The 12,826-nt window shown below is 47.2% G+C and overlaps 1 long non-coding RNA gene across 1 annotated transcript; it reads right to left on the bottom strand.

Annotated features, from left to right (window-relative positions):
• Positions 1,047-11,753, bottom strand: LOC108635584. Its single transcript, XR_001917852.1, has 4 exons — positions 11,628-11,753; positions 3,556-3,740; positions 1,962-2,077; positions 1,047-1,245 (listed from the first exon to the last, which is right to left on the bottom strand). It is a non-coding gene; the product is annotated as an uncharacterized LOC108635584 (long non-coding RNA).

The raw sequence follows: 12,826 nt of genomic DNA, 5'->3' as shown, positions 1-12,826 counted from the left end.
GATGGAGATAAGTACACATCATGGTTACCACAATCAATGCGATAAACATGTTCATCCTCTCCAGAAGTCTCCTCTCGCCCTCTTTATTATTAACTTTTGCAATGAGAGCACGTACCATAAAATCTTCCCTTTTAGCAAATTGTAAAGTATATAATAAAGCTTTGTTAACTATAGTTGCTGTGTTCTACAATTGATCTCCAGGATTTATCCATATTGTATAACTAAAACATGAACCCTTTGACTAATACCTCCCTAGTTTTTAAGTAGATTAATTACGCCTGGTCTCCAAGAGCACGTATGAGGATAACTTGAAATTTGAAAGAACCGGCAGACGTGACATGGTCCATCAGTCAGCACTGGCTGTCCCCATGGTTTCCTGGTCCCTCCCTTCTGCTTTCTGCATGTGCCCTGGACCTTATGTTAGGGGCAAAACTGTATCCTGAGACCAATCGTAACTCTGCTCCTCACTTCAGAAAAAGGGCCAGTTGGACCCCTTCAGAGTTGTCTTTTTCCCATCCCTTTCCTCATCATCTAACTTTGGCATCCCTTCCTTGGTTTGTCTTCTTTACTCCACATAGTTCCTAGGGCTGGAGCTGGACAGATGAGAACAGAAACAAGGTGTTTGTGGTCCCCTCCTTACCCAGGCTCCCGGATGTTCTCCAGGGCCTCCCAGAACAGCTCTACGAGAACTCTTGGGAACAGTGATGGACCTTTCATGAAGGCAGCCACCCCAGGGCTGCCGCATAGCAGCCATCTGAGTCTTTCTTTCTAAGTCACAAATGCCAGTGCCCATGGACATGCTAGGACAGGTGGAAGATCTGAAGGAGGCTTCCTTTGAGGCCAGGCTGAGGGAGCACTGGATAGTCTTTTATTCCTCCTTAACCATGTCCGGTTTGTCATCTTGTGGATGGTGAGAGGTGCATCACTACTCACCGGGAGTGGAGACACCAAGTGCAGACTTGAGGGCGTGCATGAGAGGGTATTTATCTTGTCCACAGAAAGTGCTTGTAAGTTATCCAAGCCAATGATCCAGACCATGCCCAGACCATGCCCCCACCCCACCCCAACCTGTTCTTCAGCAGCCACTTGGCCTGTGGGAGAGAATCAGGGGGTCTGTAGGGTGGCCTTTGCACAAGCGCAGAGAGTGACTCCAGCAGAATGATGGGGAAGGCCATGATCCAGCCATGGAGAGGAGGGAATGGAAAATGGCTTCCCACAGGCACGTTGAAGGACTCGTGGACATAGCTGTGGACAGGGAGGGATTTTAGGACTACCAAGTCAGGGAGAATGAGTCTCCCCCTGCTCTCTGTGTCACCAGCCACCTTCTGAGAAGGCCTGTCTGAGCTGGAGCTTGAGCGGGTTGCAGCGGCAAAAGATACACAGGACCCTTCACGTGGCAAGTGTCTAGGCAGAGAGACAGAGCTGGTGATTATGAGGTATAGAGTGAAGGGCTTTGGGGCTGATAAACAGTAGCCAGCTAGATGTGAGTACGTAAAGGCCAGTGGGAAGATGCCTAATAGCCCCATGGATCTCTCATCTCCAGTTTTTGGGTTCTTCCTGCATGAAGCAGGAAGCAGGAGGAGAGGAAAGGGAGGAACTAAGATCTACACCGCGGTCCTGGGGCAGGAAGAGTGTCAGAGAGCTGGATCAGGAGCAGAGCCGTAGAGTTGAGGAGGCCAGGGGGTCAAAGGGGAGAGTCCAGGAAAGGGCAGAGGGGCCAGGCATGGGAAGGGGGAGGGGCTGAGGGAAGGGAGGAACCTGCTGCAATTGCTGAGGGGCAGAGGGGCTGTTCCAACTGCCAGGCTCTGCAGCTGGGTTACTGGCTCCCTTGAGACCTCGGGGCCACCTTGGGTTTTGCTTTTCCTCTCTTCAGTATTTTCTTGTACTAATTCCAATGTACTTGGAGGGGAGGTTCCCTGCCTCTCCCAGGTGTACAGAAGGTAGGGTTTGGAGGGACTTACCTTGATCATGAAGCTTTTGGGGTTGGCATATCCAATCTACTGATTCCCTTGTAGGCATAGGGCACCTCCTGAGGGGCATTCCACACTTCAGTGGCTCCTTTCAGGAGGAAGCAAACCTGGGGCAAGCGGAGCAATCACGGCTCAGATGGACCTGGCTCTGCCTGGCTCATGCTTCCCCCTCCCTCTCTTTTTTTTCTGGAATACACTCCTACCCCACCCCTCTTTACTGGAAATAAGAGCGCATGACTCCCATTTCACCCAGGCTCCTTGCTCTTCCTCCTGTGGGTGGCACAGTGGAAAGGGCACTGGCTTGGAAGATGAGACCTGAATTCCTGCCATTCCTGGGTGTGCCAATACCCATCTGTGCATAAGGAACAAGGCAGATTCTTTGTGCCTTGTGCCCCAGTTTCCCTTTGGAACTAGCTTGTTTGTTCCTTTATTTGAAATCATGTTTGTCACAAAAGAGCCAACAAGGGGGTGCTAATGCATAATGGTTAGGGTCTGAGATGCTGCAGCTGGACAACCTTAGTTTGAATCTTATCCTGGTCGCTTAGTAGTTCTGTGACCTTGAGCAGGTTTCTTAAGCCCTCTGTGCCTCCCTGTCTTCTGTATAAGATGATTAAATTTTAATCATCTCACCATTGTGAGTGTTAAATATAGGATAATATATAAAAATCACTGACAACAGAGCTGGCTATCCATTTGGACTTGGTAAATGTTAACCATTACTAGTATTCAGTTCAGTTCAGTTCAGTTCATTCGCTCAGTTGTGTCCGACTCTTTGCGACCCCATGAATTGCAGCACACCAGGCCTCCCTGTCCATCACCAACTCCTGGAGTTCACTTAGACTCACGTCCATCGAGTCAGTGACGCCATCCAGCCATCTCATCCTCTGTCGTCCCCTTCTCCTCCTGCCCCCAATCCCTCCCAGCATCAGAGTCTTTTCCACTGGGTCAGCTCTTCGCATGAGGTGGCCAAAGTACTGGAGTTTCAGCTTCAGCATCATTCCCTCCAAAGAAATCCCAGGGCTGATCTCCTTCAGAATGGACTGGTTGGATCTCCTTGCAGTCCAAGGGACTCTCAAGAGTCTTCTCCAACACCACAGTTCAAACGCATCAATTCTTCGGCGCTCAGCCTTCTTCACAGTCCAACTCTCACATCCATACATGACTACTGGAAAAACCATAGCCTTGACTAGACGGACCTTAGTCGGCAAAGTAATGTCTCTGCTTTTCAATATGCTATCTAGGTTGGTCATAACTTTTCTTCCAAGGAGGAAGCGTCTTTTAATTTCATGGTGGCAATCACCATCTGCAGTGATTTTGGAGCCCAGAAAAATAAAGTCTGACACTGTTTCCACTGTTTCCCCATTTTACTAGTATTAATCGTGCATATTTACTCTAAAAGATTAAAATTTAAGATATTTTATTAATAGTTTACCCTTCCCTCCCCACCACATACACTCAGAGCAGGCAACATGGGGTACCCTGATTAGAAATCAAAGAATAAATTCTCTCTTTTTTTGGAAGTATTTTTGACCCTTTAGGACAGTGAGTCAATCTCCTTGGTCCTCCCAGCCCTCTGGGACATTACCTCAAAGTAGCCAAGACTCCCTGCCTCCTGAGTGTAGGCTCTGGCAGCCCCCAGGCCAGAGGTGGGAGCATCCAGGCCACAGCTGGCAGGGTTGGTGAGAGTGAAAGTACTGGCATAAGCCCCAAAGCCCACCATCAGTTTCTCAGCAGGGCATCTTGGTTTTTCCAGTAGTTCATTGCATAATCCTAGAAGAAAGGTAAGGAAGATGTTTACTAAGAAGCAGCTGAGCTTGTGCCCATAGGCCTGTGAAATAGTCAACATTTTCTACCCAGTTTCCCAGCCACTTTAGACAGAGCCTGCAGTCAAGACTTTCATAACCTAGCCTCATAGAAAGGAAAGTCGTACCCTCCCTTCTGGAACTGGGTGTTATAGGCACCCTCATTAAGAGGTACATTATGTAGGTAGCAGGGCTCAGTGTCAGTTAGGAATGAAATGTTCCATTATCCTTCTTCCTCTCATACTAGACTTGGCATTTGGGATGTAACTGGAGTTCAGTCATGCATCCACTCATTTCCCCAACTGGCAAAATATGGCATCTCAGAATTGTTTAAGCATAAGGTTTTCTCCTGGGAGAATTTCCCAAGCCAATTTTAAAGTCTCTGGTTGAATTCTGCACTGAAATCACATCTAATCAATTTATACATCTACTAATCATTAAGAAGGTTTATTATATAGCTGCCTATGCCATACAAGTTAGGAAGATCAATCTTATAAAATAGGGAGAAAGTGGATGAAAAGTGAGGAAGATTAAGGGCAAGATAGATCATTAAATGTGTTCCTAACATCAGTGAAAATGATAGATATTTTTTCCCCCCACTGTTTAGGATTATCCCAAACCACAATTCTGCTTCCTTTGGTATAAAAGATAAATGAGTACAATTAATCATAGGCACAAGGAAGTAGGCAACATGAACTGAGTTAAGAAAGCTCATCATCTTCATCTTGTCCATCAAGCTTCCTCAGCCTTCCTTTTACTCCTTGTCCAGAGATCTCAAGACTTGGTTGAAAATATCCATCAGAGTTGGCTGGCCCAAATCCTCACTTACCATACTAAAGTATTTGTTGTCTCCCTTGTCGTTGGGTCCTGAAAACAAGGGGCTGTCCTCTCCTGTAAAACCATCCCAGGAGCCCCTAAGGTCATAGGTCATTACACTGATGAGGTCCATGTACATTGGGTAGTGGGGAGTAGGATACAAGAGAAGTAAAATGACCCAAGGAAAATAATACTCTCCATCCCACTTCCCCTAAAGGTCCTGCTGCTGCTGCTAAGTCACTTCAGTCGTGTCTGACTCTGTGTGACCCCATAGATGGCAGCCCACCAGGCTCCCCCGTCCCTGGGATTCTCCAGGCAAGAAAACTGGAGTGGGTTGCCATTTCCTTCTCCAATGTGTGAAAAGGAAAAGTGAAAGTGAAGTCGCTCAGTCGGGTCTGACCCTCAGCAACCCCATGGACTGCAGCCTTCCAGGCCCTTCTGTCCATGGGATTTTCCAGGCAAGAGTACTGGAGTGGGGTGCCATTGCCTTCTCCGCTGAAAGGTCCTAGTCCCAGCTGAATATGGTTTGTAATCATGTCATGAAGGATTATGCTTTAGTATTCTTTACTCCATTCTGTCTCACCTTTATTTGAAAAGTTGAAATATAGAAGGCACACAATCCATAACCAATAACTCATTGCACTCAGACCTTCAGGTCTTATAGAAGTTTGAAATTCAACTAACTTTTCCTTTTGTCATTAAGAATTTTGACAGGCTTCCCATGTCTCTCTCAGGCTTTGAGATCATCTTATTCTTTTAGGACAGAGCCCTCTCTCTCCAGGGTATCTGAGCATTAGCCAATCTATGGGGGAGGTCTCAGGATTAACTAGCTCTGAACTTGGGCCCACAGGCCTGGGGGTTAATTACTTTGACATTTCAGGGATCTGGTAGGCAGTCTCAAGGGTACCTTTGCCAGCTGACACAGCAGCAGAAATCAGCAACCTGGGCTTGTTGCTCTGGGTGACTTCATGCTCAAAAGCCTTATACATTTCCTATGAGACAGAGGACACTGGACTGAAGCTGCAAGAACCAATAAGCATCTTACAAGGTCATGATTCTCATAGGGGAAGCTGAAAAGTATTCAGCTTAGAGTTCTTTGCTTCAGAAAGTGTTGTTGGTCTTTGGGAACAATAATGAGTTTTCCTTAAAAAAAAAAAAAAAAAAAAACTTGTATTGAGAGAAAATTGGTGACCTTCTAAGAGTCCTTCTATATAACAGAGACCTTTTAAATATTAAAACAAACAGGGCTTCCCTGGTGGCTCAAAGGTATAGAATCCGCCTGCCAGTGCAGGAGACACAGGTTCAATCCCTGGTCTGGGAAGATCTCACACACCGTGAAGCAACTAAGCCTATGTGCAACAAATACTGAGCCTGTGCCCTAGAGCGCAGGAACCACAACTCCTGGAGCCCCAGCCCTAGAGCCTGTGCTCAACAACAAGCGAAGCCACCACTGTGAGAAGCCCGTGCACTGCAACTAGAGAGTCGCTCCTGATCACTGCAACTAGAGAAAAGCCCGTGCTGCAGAAATCAGCAACCTGGGACTGGCTGGGAAGACCCAGCACAACCAATAAATAAATAAAACTACTAAAAAATAAATAACTAAAATGAACAAATAATGTCCAGGGCATAAAAACAAAACAAAAAAGCTTCTACAGGACAAAAAATGGCTCCTACCTCTACAAAGTACATGAAATTAAATATAGCAATTGGAAAAATCAGTATGAAAGATGAGAAAGTAAGAGTATCAAAGCAATCATTGGTGCTCAAACAAGATGCCCAGGGGAGAAAACACCCTGGCCCAACAACTTTATGTCTGTTCCTGGTGGCAGAAGTATTCCCTGGAGGCATCTGCCTCCACTTACTAAAGCGACGGGCGATTGAGCATCTCAGTCTGTAACCAGCTCATCTTGTCCTATACACTGCCCCTTAGGGAAGGACCTATTTGAGGACTATTTGACTTCCAATAGCGGTGCTTAGAACATGAATGTTTCCGACTCTTTGGCAGGCTTCTTACTGTAAATAAATTACCTTTCATTGTGTTGCCTTACACTAGTCTCTATAACTTGGCTCTATGAGTTTTCCCTGAAAGCATGATCTGATCTTGCACTAAAGAAATCAGGCTTTGAGCCAGGCAGGCTGAGATTCACACTTTCAGCTGTATTCAGAACTCCTCATGCAGAGGTTTTCTCCCCCACCGAGATACAATATTCTTTGGACACAGAGAAGGTAAGTCACCTTCAACAGGACAGTGAAGAGTTGCTTGGTGTCAGCTGGGCTGCCACGGTTGCCAGGATACTCCCAGTCAATATCCAGCCCATCAAAGTTGTTCTTCCTCAAAAGCTGTATGGCTGACTGGATGAAGGTCTGGCGGGTCTCAGCAGTGGCCACCATGTCAGAGAATCTGAAGTCAACAAGTCATTATGATCTTAGTGGCAGTGAGGGCCTTCGACATGGACTTGCTCAAGTGCAGGGTTCTCCCATGGAGCCCTTGGGGTCAGGGGGTGGGACACGCGGAGCACAGGAAGAAGCAGTAGTGATCTCAGCTCTTGGATCCTGTCTCGTCACTTAGCCTCTTACTTGTCCAGATGCATATTCAATTACTCAAGCATTCATTTGACATTTGGTAGTGCTGGGGTATCAGAGAAGGCAACGGCACCCCACTCCAGTACTCTCGCCTGGAAAATCCCATGGACAGAGGAGCCTGGTAGGCTGCAGTCCATGGGGTCACTAAGAGTCAGATGCGACTGAGTGACTTCACTTTCACTTTTCACTTTCATGCATTGGAGAAGGAAATGGCAACCCACTCCAGTGTTCTTGCCTGGAGAATCCCAGGGACGGGGGAGCCTGGTGGGCTGCCGTCTATGGGGTCGCACAGAGTCGGACACGACTCAAGTGACTTAGCAGCAGCAGCAGCAATGGGGTATAGTGGTGAATAAAAGTTTCTGCCCTGGAGGAGCTTCTTTGGAGGAAGGTATAGATAAGTACACAGTCAGTTAAAATACAACCTGGTAAGAGCTATGATCAAGGAAGGAAAGACTTCAAAGAGAACTCTAATGAGAAGGTTAAGGGATATCTAAACTGATACCTGAAATCTAAAGACGACCCATGTCAGAGAATCTTTGAGCACTTGAAGTCTGGATGAGACTGAGTAATCTGGGAGTAATTCTGCCTTGAATACAAAGTCTTACCCCTGAGTCCCGAAGTTCCAGCCTCCAACAGATATCGGGGTTTTCAGTTCTGTATTGCTGGAGATAGGAAGATTCCAGTGTAAATGAAATTCTCCAGGGAAAGTGATGTCATCTGCTGACCACCCTCTTATCCCACACCTGAGCAGCCCCAGGTCTACCCTATTACCAGTCTATGCTCTTGTGCTAGGAGCAAAGCTCTCTGTAAGAGCAAGGTACTCTCTTACTGGGACTTCCCCAGTGGCTGAGCGGTAAAGAATCCGCTTACAATGCAGAAGACACAGGAGTTGTGGGTTCGATCCCTGGATTGGGAAGATCCCCTGCAGGCATAGCTACCCACTCTCACATTCTTGCCTGGAGAATTCTTGCCTGGACAGAGGAGCCTGATGAGTTAGAGTCCACAGGATGGCAAAGAGTTGGACACAACTAAAGTGATTTAGCACACAGGCGTTCTCTTACTATAGGTACCTCCAGGACGCAGTATTAATACTCATTGAACAGGTTCCTGTTCCTGGCCCTGAGTGTGGGCTGACGGATTCTGCTTTGACAGGAAGCTTCAGGGGAAGACAAGGCAGGCCATCCTAGGAAGGATGAAAGAATCTAAAAGCAGTCCCTTAACACAGATGGTAGGTGGTCTGGAGCTGTCAGCACATACAAGACCAGAAAGCTGAAAGTCTGAGTCTTTTAAAGGAAAGAGCAAGGAATAGGGGCAGTAGAAGTGTCTACAGTTTACTACATGCTTACCAAATGCCAGGCACGTCACATGCACTGCTTCTGTCACGCTTACAATCAGGCAGGAACTATTCGTCTCACATTGCCCTCTAAGTAATACTCAGAAAAGTTAGGCAATTTGTTTCACATCACCCAGCTACCAAGGCTGGCAGAGCAGGATTCAAGCCTAACTCCTCTATTCCATGGTGACTCCCAGCAGGCACCAGGGCCTTTGAGCTTGATCTTAAAACCTACCCACTGATTCCCAACTGGACCAAAGTGTCAATTAACCTATCTGATTAACTGGTCGGGCATTCCTGGATTCTGCCACTTACTAATTGTATGGTCTAAGGAAAACCTCTCTATGATACAGTGTCCTCAATTTAAAATATCTGTTGAAACTTTGCATCTGTTGTGAGGGTTACATTAAAAAAAATAAATGAAAAGCACTTAGCATAAGGCCTGGCTCACCCAATTCATTGGTAGTCACCCAATAAATATGCCAAGTGTTTAATTGGCATGAGAGCCATCTTAAGTTAAACTGGTAGCTAGCTCATAGGGTGGTGTAGGACTTTACTGCAATACAGCAAACTCCAGGGGACTGTATTCACAATGAATCCCTTGTAGGTAGTACCTCGTGGGACTATAGAATACGACGCAGAGAGTCTGCTAAGGAAATAATCTAGGCAAATGACAGTAACCTGCCTCCCTGGGGAGAGTGATATTAACAACTCTGCCAATGAGGCATGAGGGTGATTGCAAACAGGACTCAAAGACTAGGCATTCTGATACTGGTATCTTTAAGGACTTCTGAAAGGCTTCCAACTCAGCCCAGAGCCCAAGCACAGAACTCACTAGTGCTTTAGTCCATTAATGCCGGCATAGAGGGTCTCGTCATTCCACTCGCTGGTTGTAATCTGGCAGTTGGTCATGCCAGCAGAAGCACAGATGATATGTGTGCAGAGGCAAGGGTCCACATTCTCGGGCATGTAGCAGGCAAACCCAGAGCAGTACTGGCTCCAGTTAGTGAAGTAACCGACAATTTTGGTGGCTGTGCCTGGAATGGCAGGGAAATAAGAGATAGTCCTTGCCCTGACTAATGTCCCTTGTACCCAGGGACCCCTGACACTCTGCATCCATGGGGCACTTACCCAGCTGCAGCAGGAGGGCCAGCCCAAAAGAGAAGACAAGAGATCTTGGTCAGAGGGTAGCAGGGTCATTATTTCCCTGGCTGGCCTGGGACAGCACAGAGCAGTAAAGTGAAAAGGGGAGTTGGGACCTGCTGAAAGTCCTTTCCTGACATGGACTCCTGCATGATGCTTTCAAGGAAAGTGGCTAAGGCAGGCATTTGGTGAGCTACCCAAAAGCTCAGATGATAGTGAGCAGTTCAGGAACTAGGGCTGTTATTTACCTGCTATTTATTCAACAAACTCATATTAAGTACTGGTTTGTTGTTCAGTCTCCAAGTCATGTCTGACACTTTCGTGATCCCATGAACTGTAGCCCACCAGGCTCCTCTGTCCATGGAATTTCCCAGGCAAGAATACTGGAGTCAGTTGCCATTTCCTTCTCCAGGGGTTCTTGCCAACCCAGGAATTAAGCTGGCATCTCCTGAGTCTCCAGCATTGGCAGGCGGATTCTTTAGCACTGAGCCACCAGGGAAGCACAAGTATTGGCTACTGAAAACAGAAAGAAAAATTAGGCAAGCTCCCTCCTTCAAAGAACTCAGAACCTGGTGGGAAATCAACCCTATAAGCACAATCAAACCTCTGTGCAATGCAATAAACACAAGCAATAAAACTGGGATATGCAAAGTATTATAGAAAACAAGTCAAGGAAGACTTCCCCAGAGAGATAACATTTGGACTGCTCTCTGTATTTCCTCTGGGCTTCTTTGGGATTTGTGCTTTCTTCTCCCTGTGACGGGGCTTCCCTCGTGGCTCAGACAATAAATAATCTGTCTGCAATGCAAGAGACCAGGGTTTGAGCCCTGGGTCAGGAAGATCCCCGGAGAAGAGAATGGTAACCCACTCTAGCATTCTTGCCTTGGGAATTCCATAGACAGAGGAGTCTGGTGAGCTACAGTTCACAGGGGTCCAAAGAGCCAGACATAACTGAGAGACTAACACACACACATACGCACACACACACACATACGTGCACGCACACACAGACACACACACACACACATACATCCCTATCTCTGCATATATTACACTGAAGGCACTAGTTTATTGGTCTGCCCACTAGACTATGAACTCCCTGAGGGCAGGGACTGTGTTTACACTGCTGAAACTCCACTACCCAGTCCAGTGTTTGGCCCACGATCTACTTTCTATGAACATGTGTTGAATGAACAGACCCGAAAGATAACCCAAAGTGGAGGAGAAGGGCATAAGAGGCAATAAAGGTGGAGAAGGGGTGGGCAGGCAGAGGTCACTTCTGGTAGCAATCTCTTCACACTGAGAACTAGAATTCAGCTTTTCCAGAACCAGCTTTGCTCTACTTCTCAACTAAAATGATGGTCTTAAACTTTATTTTCATCCAAGCTATTAATACCTAGTCACATCCAGGATGAGTCATTGTGCCTGGCCTAGTGGCCAATCTCACTGGGCTCCTACCCACAGTCTGGGCGTCATCTCTGGGGGTGAGTTAGCACTGGAGGAATTGCATGAGTTCTTTAAGATCTTGTCTGCCTTCTTCCTTAGAACCCTCACACCTGTCCCCAGAGTGTTCATTCAGAGAAACCTCAGCCTCACCCATTTTTTTTCCTGCTAATTGTTCCTGTTAAGTAATCTTAGTCCAGTCCGTGCACTGAGCTCCCTCTGTGGTTGGCAGAACATTGGGATCAGAATGGCTAGCCCAAGTCTTTTCATCATCCTGCATGAGGAAATGGCCTTGTCCTGCTGCACCAGAGATCCACTTTCTTTTCCCTCTGGAGCTCTTGGGTGTTCACTGGGCCCTTCCCTCCTCCCTCTTTCCCTCTTTTTTCCTTCCTTCCCCACTATGTTATGAACCCAAGGAAGCTTCCAGAGAGAAAGGGGACAAGGAAGCCTTGGAAGAGGGCTAGGGTGGAGACAGAGTAAACAGGAGAGGAAGCCGGTACTCTGAAAGCTCAGCTGGGCCTCCTGGGACAGACTCACCCACAAGAAGCAGTAATTTGCCATTTTAATGGAAAGTGCTCCATGCACGCTCCAAGGCTGAATGGGCAATTGACAGCTTTTTATAGCACTGCAGACCTTGCCACTGCACACCTGGCTCCCCTCAGCAAGCAAGCTGGCAGCCCAGAAATAAAGGGATATGAGGAGTCATATGGTTCCCATTTACCCTCTGAATCTTATCTGTGTTTTCCTTCTTGGACAATCAACCCCGAGACACAGTGGAGACTTGGTAGGAACAACCTTAAAGGTTATTGACTGAAGATACATTTAGGAAAATGGCTTATCTGGCCCAAGCATAAGGCAGGCCTTGGGTTCAAAGTCACTACAGATCAGAGTGGGTCCCACAGGTCAAAAGGGACCATCTGGACTCTAGAGGAGGAGTGTGGACAAGTGAAGTGAGTCTGCCATTTGACCAGGATTTGTCCCTGACTGGACAATGGGAGATGGTCCTGCCCAGCCTCCTGTTCTTTGTAGCAGTAGATGTCAGGAAATGGCTAGAAGTTTGTGAGGTTTCACCAAGTCTGCAGTGAGAAAGTATCACTTTCCAAACTTGCTTCTGTTTAATTGAAGGTTGCTTGGTTTACAGAGGATGAAAGAAATTCATGGAAGGGTGGGGCACACACTTCTAGCTAGGCTTTTATTCAGGAAGGAGAAGTAGCAAGGGCTGGGACAAGGCCCCAGAGAGCCATAAAAATCAGAGAAAACATAGCTGTAAAAATGGCTGCAGATCAAGGCTGAGAATCTCAATGTTTTAGGACCTGCCTCCCTTCACTCCACTCCACTCCCAGCCTAACTACCCAGACAGAAGGGAATGCACCTACAGGAAGCCCACCACAAGGTCATGTCCCAGGTGTCCAGACTGTGTCTCAGGCTCACTAAGCCCCAGAAGGCAATGAGAGGAGCAAAAGTGTGGTTTTACCTTGGGAGCTGACACCAGCTCCAGGCCATCCCCTTCGTCTGCCTAAAATCCCCGTTGTGGGTGGTATCACTGGCTGCACTCCGGGTGACACCTCCCACTTAGAGATCTACCAGGTGAGTGCTCAAGGTCTTCAGAAAGATGCTGATCAGACTGTTGGGAGCTTCTAATCCAGACTCAATCTGGGTTCACAGAGAATACAGGGAAGGAACCTACAGACTTCAGTACAAGTACTCCCAGGGCTATTATCCAGTTTCTTCTGACC

This window comes from Capra hircus, chromosome 3 (genome assembly GCF_001704415.2).
Source record: "Capra hircus breed San Clemente chromosome 3, ASM170441v1, whole genome shotgun sequence".
In the NCBI taxonomy this organism is placed as follows: Eukaryota; Metazoa; Chordata; class Mammalia; order Artiodactyla; family Bovidae; genus Capra; species Capra hircus.
The sequence above is the reverse complement of the archived record's forward strand: the minus strand, read 5'-3'. Positions and strand labels throughout refer to the sequence as shown.